Raw genomic sequence first — 6,318 nt, 5'->3', positions numbered from 1 at the left:
AAAAGTTCCAAGGGCCTAATTGAAGTCCCAGTACTGGAAAAAATAATACTCATATATGAGATCTATTTACATACATGGGTTTATTCCATATGACATTTATTACCCTTATTTATTTAGTATTATTACACAAAAAAATTTATTACATCATATCACATATACTGAGACCCAGGACTTTCACACAGAAGGAAAAAAATGTGTCAAAATTGGCTTCTTACTCCATGAATACATTATTGGCCATGCTGGGATTTCAACTCATGGCCTACAATGCCCAATCCATAAATGGGGTCACAGTTTTAGCCCACCAGCCTCCAGAAAACTGAGCTGCCAGGACATTCTGAGGACCTGTGATCAATCAAGAGTAGTGCCATATATGTATATATATATACTGAGAGACGGAATGTGAGGATATTATTAAATTATATATTTTTACAAATGATTAGTCATTAAATTATGCTTCCATTTAATGAAGTATCATCATCTAATACTTGTAAAATCATTAATAAAAAAATCAGTCAATATCCTTAATCATACCATGGTGCTAGAATGGAAGATATAAATTCAATAATTTTTGTGTGGCATTCTAAAATAGAGTCATGAATTAACTGAAAATTTAATTATTATTTTTTAAATGTTCCATTAGCATTCACATGAATAGGAATGAGTTAGTCAGGATCTCCCTCCATTTGTGGGTGGCCGTCCTAGCATTGGAATTCCAGGCCTGGGACTGCAAACCATTGGAATGACACCGTGAAGATTTCAGATTGTCACGAAAAAAAAAAAGAACAACAAGAAGAAAAGGAAGCCAGGTGTCAGTGGCTCTTGCCTGTAATCGTAGATCCTCAGGAGGCTGAGATGCAAATTTGAATTCAGGCTGGGTAGGAAAGATCTCGACATTCATAGTTCTTAAGAGATCACAGGAAATCAAAACAATATAATAACAAAAAAAAACCTGAGTGGCCCATGGCTCAAGGTGCAGAGCACTATCCTTGATCAAAAGGGCTCAGGGACAGGGCCTGGATGATGGGCATTGAGCAGGTTGCCCATGCCCAGCCTCCGAAACTGGGAAGCTGGAACAAGCCCTCAGAGATTGCTAAATCTGAGCAGGCATCTTGAACAAGCATCCTTCATTGCAGTTTAAGAACTAAAGCCAGGAAAGTTTGCGTGGGCTGGTATGTGCAACTGGTGTGTACAACAGGTAAATTATGTCCTGGCACTTCTCAAGGGAAACCACAATTCTTAGGCTGTAGGAGTTGTCGAAGGTTGTGACTCCATATCCTCTATCCCTCTGTAGGATGTGAGCCTAGGCCTCTGGGGGCTGGTGCCATAACTCATTCATCATTCCTCATTGCCGAGTCTCAGGCTGGTCTCAATTCCTGGGAAAGATGGAAAATAGCCAGCAATTTCTGTGCCAAAAGGGGTAATCCAATAAATCCCACCATCATAACTCCCATTAGAAGTAAGCCTTGGGCTTCGAATGTGGTTTACTGGTAGAGTGCTTACTTAGCACACATGAAGCCCTGAGTTCGATTCCTCCCTACCACAGAAACAGAAAAATCCAAAAGTGACACTGTGGTTTAAGCAATAAAAGTGCTAACCTTGAGCAAAAGAAGCTCAGGAACATGCCCAGACCCTGTGTTCAAGCCACAAGACTGGCCAAAAAAAAAAAAAAAAGTGAGCATGGTGAGACATTTTCCACTGAGACTTAGAAGAGGGCCAAGGTTATGGGTAACAGGTAGAGGGCAGTTGCTGTTGGCTCACCCCTTTAATCTTAGCTCCAAAGGAAGCTGAGATCTGAGGATGCCAAATGCAAGCAGGAAAATCTATATGAGACTCTTTTCTCCAATTAAACTCCCAAAAGCCAGAAGTAGAGCTGTGGTTGAAGTAATAGAGTGCTAGTCTTGAGCACAAAAGATCAGGGATAGCGTCCAGGCCCTGAATTCAAACCCCGGGACTGGCACACGCACACACACACACACACACACACACACACGCACACACACACACACACACACACACACACACACACACACTCATACACACACACAAACACACACACCAAGATAGAGAATTTGACAGTCCATTTAATCAATAGTATTCTTTTAATGCATAATAAACTATGAATTAAATTCAATTCCTGTCTAGTGATTATTGGGTCTAATTTTATGCAGGATTGATTGATGGACTACTCTTCCAACCATGACATTAATCACATTCCTCTGGTGTTCCTATGGACAAGCAATAGTTTCTTAGGCACTTCAGTCCCTTGTAAGTGGCATGACTGGGATTGAAACTCAGGGCCTAGTGTCCACGTTGGCCTATGGCTTCGCTGATAGAGCCAGCCTTCAGAAATGCTAGATGACCTACAGGTTGCAGCCATATGATTCACATCCAGTATGGTCAATGTGCAAGGAAGGAAAACATAAACTGCTGACCATCTGCAGTTTGTGGCTTTTGTTTTTTTTTGGTGCTGTGTTCATTTTCTTTTCCTGTGAGCCCCTGAGGCCTAGGACCACAGGATGGGCTGTGGGTCCAGATGCTGCACCATCCCAGGCTAGGGTGATGGAAACTGAGGAGAAGTTGCCACAAACTGAGTTCAAACCCCATGCTTGGCAAAAATTAATAAATAAATAAACAAAGTAACAACACTATTGAAGCTCCTTGTCATGGATTTTGTGCCATTTTGTTGTCTACCAGGCCAGGGATGTCACCTTGGGATCTGGGTAATTCTGATGCACTTGGGGCAGGGGATGGGAGGAAAGGGAAGCTCCCCTCCCTTGAAGACAAGGAATTCAGGCCTGTTCCCTAAGCCTGAATTCAATCCCGAGCCTTGGAGAACATAACATTTATACACATTTTTATTATATCATTTATAATTACATCCATACATTCAGTCTATATCTTGTTTGTTGGAATGATTCATTATATTTTATTATATATTTATTTGTTTACCATTTATTTTATGGACTGTGAGTGCACCTATAACATTTATTACATTCATTCAAATCTATTCCATAGCATGTAGCTTTGCAGACATATTATAAACATCATACCTGACACCCAGCACTTGCAGAGAAAAGGAAAACAGGTATCACACTTGCAATCTTACTACAGGAAGACATTTAGCAATGCTGGGACCTGAAATGAGGGCCTAGAGGCCAAATTCACGAATGGGTGAGTGTCAGCACGGCAGCCTCTAGCACATTCAGGTGCCAGGTGGATCCCAGGACCTAAGATGGAGATACAGGTTTGGCCAAAATAGTAGTATCTTTCTATGCAAATGGTGGTATACAAATAAATATATATTTAGATACTGCAAGTGAGTCTATCTAGTATTCAATGACATATACTATCTTCCTAGTGATTCTCAGGTATTTAGTTAGGACTCCATTTAATCAATAGTATTCTTTTAGGGGATGGGAAGGTGGCTCATTGGGAGAGTGCTTATCTTGCATGCAAGAGTCCCGGATTCGATTCCTCAGCAACACATGGTCAAAAAAAGCAGGGAATGGCACAGTGTCTCACATGGTACCGCCTTAACCCTGAGCTGAAAAGCTGAGAGACAATGCCCAGGCCCAGAGTTCAGTCCCCGCTACTGACAAAACACACACACACACACACACACACACACACACACACACACACACACACACACACGCACACACACACACACACACACACACACACTTTTTAATGCATAATAAACTATAAATTAAAATCAATCCACATCTTGTGAATACTGGATTTAATTTTTGCTAGAATAATTGACAAACTACTCATCCAACCATGACATTGACCACATTTCTCTGGTGTTCCTATGTACAGGCAATAGTTTCTTAGGCTCCCCAGCCCTTTGTAAATGTCATGACTGGGATTCAAACTCAGGGCCTATGTGTGCAGAAGCCTATGGCTTCACTGACAGCCAGCTGACAGCAATGCTAGGTGACATACAGGTTGCAGTTTTGTCATTTGTACCCGGGATGGTCACCATGCAAAGAAGGAAAACCGAGAAACCTCTAACTGTTCACAATTCATGGCTATTTTTCCATGCCATTTTCACTTTTTTTTTCCTGTCATCCCCGGAGGCCTAGGATCCCAGGATGGGCTGTTTGTCCAGAGGCTGCACCAACCCAGGCTAGGGTGATGGAAGCTGAGGCAGCGTTGACATGACCTAACTTCAAGGCTAAATAAATAAATAAATAAAATAATAAAATATTAAAATATATAGAAAATAAAATAAAAATAAATTTTAAAAATATTAAAAATACTAATGGGGCTCCCTGACTTGGAATGCGTGCTCATTTTTTTTCTGCCAGGCCTGGGATTTGAATTTGGAGTCTGGGAAACTCTAATGCACTGTGGGGAATGGGGAAACTCACTCTTTGAATACAAGCAATCCAAGTCTGTTCCCTAGGCCTGAATTCTATTCCCAGCCCTGTAAATTAATTTTCATCCACATTTGAAATGGTTAATATCTACATACTTATGTTTACTGCATATTGCTTTTTGTATTATTTATTAATTATATTTACTGACTATTATTTCACTTATAACACATATTAAATTTACTACATCTTATGAAAATTATACAAATTTGCATATGTATTATATCTTACTTCATACCTAGGACATGCAGAGAAATACTATAGTAGATGATCCCATGCTTAGAAAAACAAAAAGAATACACCAACCAAAGTCTAATTTATCCCTAGGCACCACAGTGGCTCACATCTGTAACTACTCAGGAAGCTGAGAACTGGAAGATGAAATTTCAAAGCCAATGAATGCAGAAAAGCCTGAGAGATATCATCTCCAATTAACTGGCAAATGCCAAGCTACAGGCATAGCTGAAGTGGTAGAAAATCAGATATGAACAACGAAGCCAAGAAAGAGCAAGCTGAATTCAAATGTGAGGAGAGGAGTTAGGGGGATAAAAGGGAGAGAAATCCTCCAAAAACAGAGAACAAAATGACAATACATAAATCCCACCTAAATTAAGGTACCAACTAAACTGAAAAAAAATGAAGTTTGTGCAGTTGTATAACTTTTCATGAGCACATAAGCTCTTAGGTGCACTTCTAAGCTATGTTTTTTAAAATATATATGTATATATATTAATAATACATATATATATATATATATCTTTAAATAAAATAAGAAACCAGCCAATGAATAAATATTTCTGAATTAGTGCCTTAAACATGGCATTATAAATTATTTATACTAAAAGTGTATTCCAATTTTCTTTTCTCAGAATCAATCTTTAAGAAATTTGTTCATGTGCCTGGCACCGGTGACTCATGCCTATAATCCTAGCTACTCAGGAAGCTGTGAGCTAAGGTTGGTGGCTCAAAGTCAGCCCAGGCAGGAAAGTCCGAGTGACTCTTATCTCCAATAAACCACTAGAAAACCGAGGTGGTGCTGTGAATGAAGTAGTAGATCACTCGCCTTGAGCTGAAGAGCACAGGGATAACCCCTGAGTTCTAGCCCCAGGACCAAAAAATGAGTAAAAAAAGAAGTTTGTTCATGCAGATCATAAAATTTTAACATTCTGAGCTTTAGGAAACTTTTCTGCAAGGGTCTTATGCTCTTTAGGCAAGTACTCCACTACTGAGATACATCACAGTCCCATTGTTTTCGTTTTTCATTTTACAATCCAGTTTATTCCCAAAATGCTTAGAAGTACCTACAGTCCTCACAGAAGTGAGGTTTTATTCAGAAACCAAACCTTTTGTGCTATGAGGACTCCCCTAGTGTATGTCATGGTAGGCACTGAGGAAAACTCATACGACACAAATGCAGAGTTTATAATTGTAGAAATAACTCTAAATAGAAATAAATTCAACTGTCCCGACATTCTAGAGAGAAATGATATACTTATTTTCGTTCTCACTCTTCAGGGCAGATGGTCAAAATAGAAACACCAATGTGCTATGCTGAAATGTAAAAGTTTAAACCCCTTTTTTGAAAAACTCTCATGGTATAAAATCAATATCTATCAAATAAATGTGAACTGAACTTAAAAAAATATTAAAAATGCTAATGAAGCTCCCTGGCTTGGAATGTGTGCCATTTTCTTGTCTGCAAGTCCTGGAATTTGAACCCGGGGTCTGGGTAACTCTGTTGCACTGTGGGGAAAGGGGAAGCTCGCCGTGCTTGAAGACCAGTAAGTCAGGCCTGTTCCCTAGGCCTGAATTCAAGCCCCTGACCTGGAAAACATACTCCTTATATACATTTTAAAGATAGGATTAAAGTTCCATACAGATGTTCAGTCTATATTATGTGTGGTGTGGTTATTCATTGTACTTTTTTATATTTTTC

This window comes from Dipodomys merriami, unplaced genomic scaffold, assembly GCF_024711535.1.
Source record: "Dipodomys merriami isolate MVZ:Mamm:240054 unplaced genomic scaffold, mDipMer1.0.p SCAF_267, whole genome shotgun sequence".
Lineage (NCBI taxonomy): Eukaryota > Metazoa > Chordata > Mammalia > Rodentia > Heteromyidae > Dipodomys > Dipodomys merriami.
The sequence above is the reverse complement of the archived record's forward strand: the minus strand, read 5'-3'. Positions refer to the sequence as shown.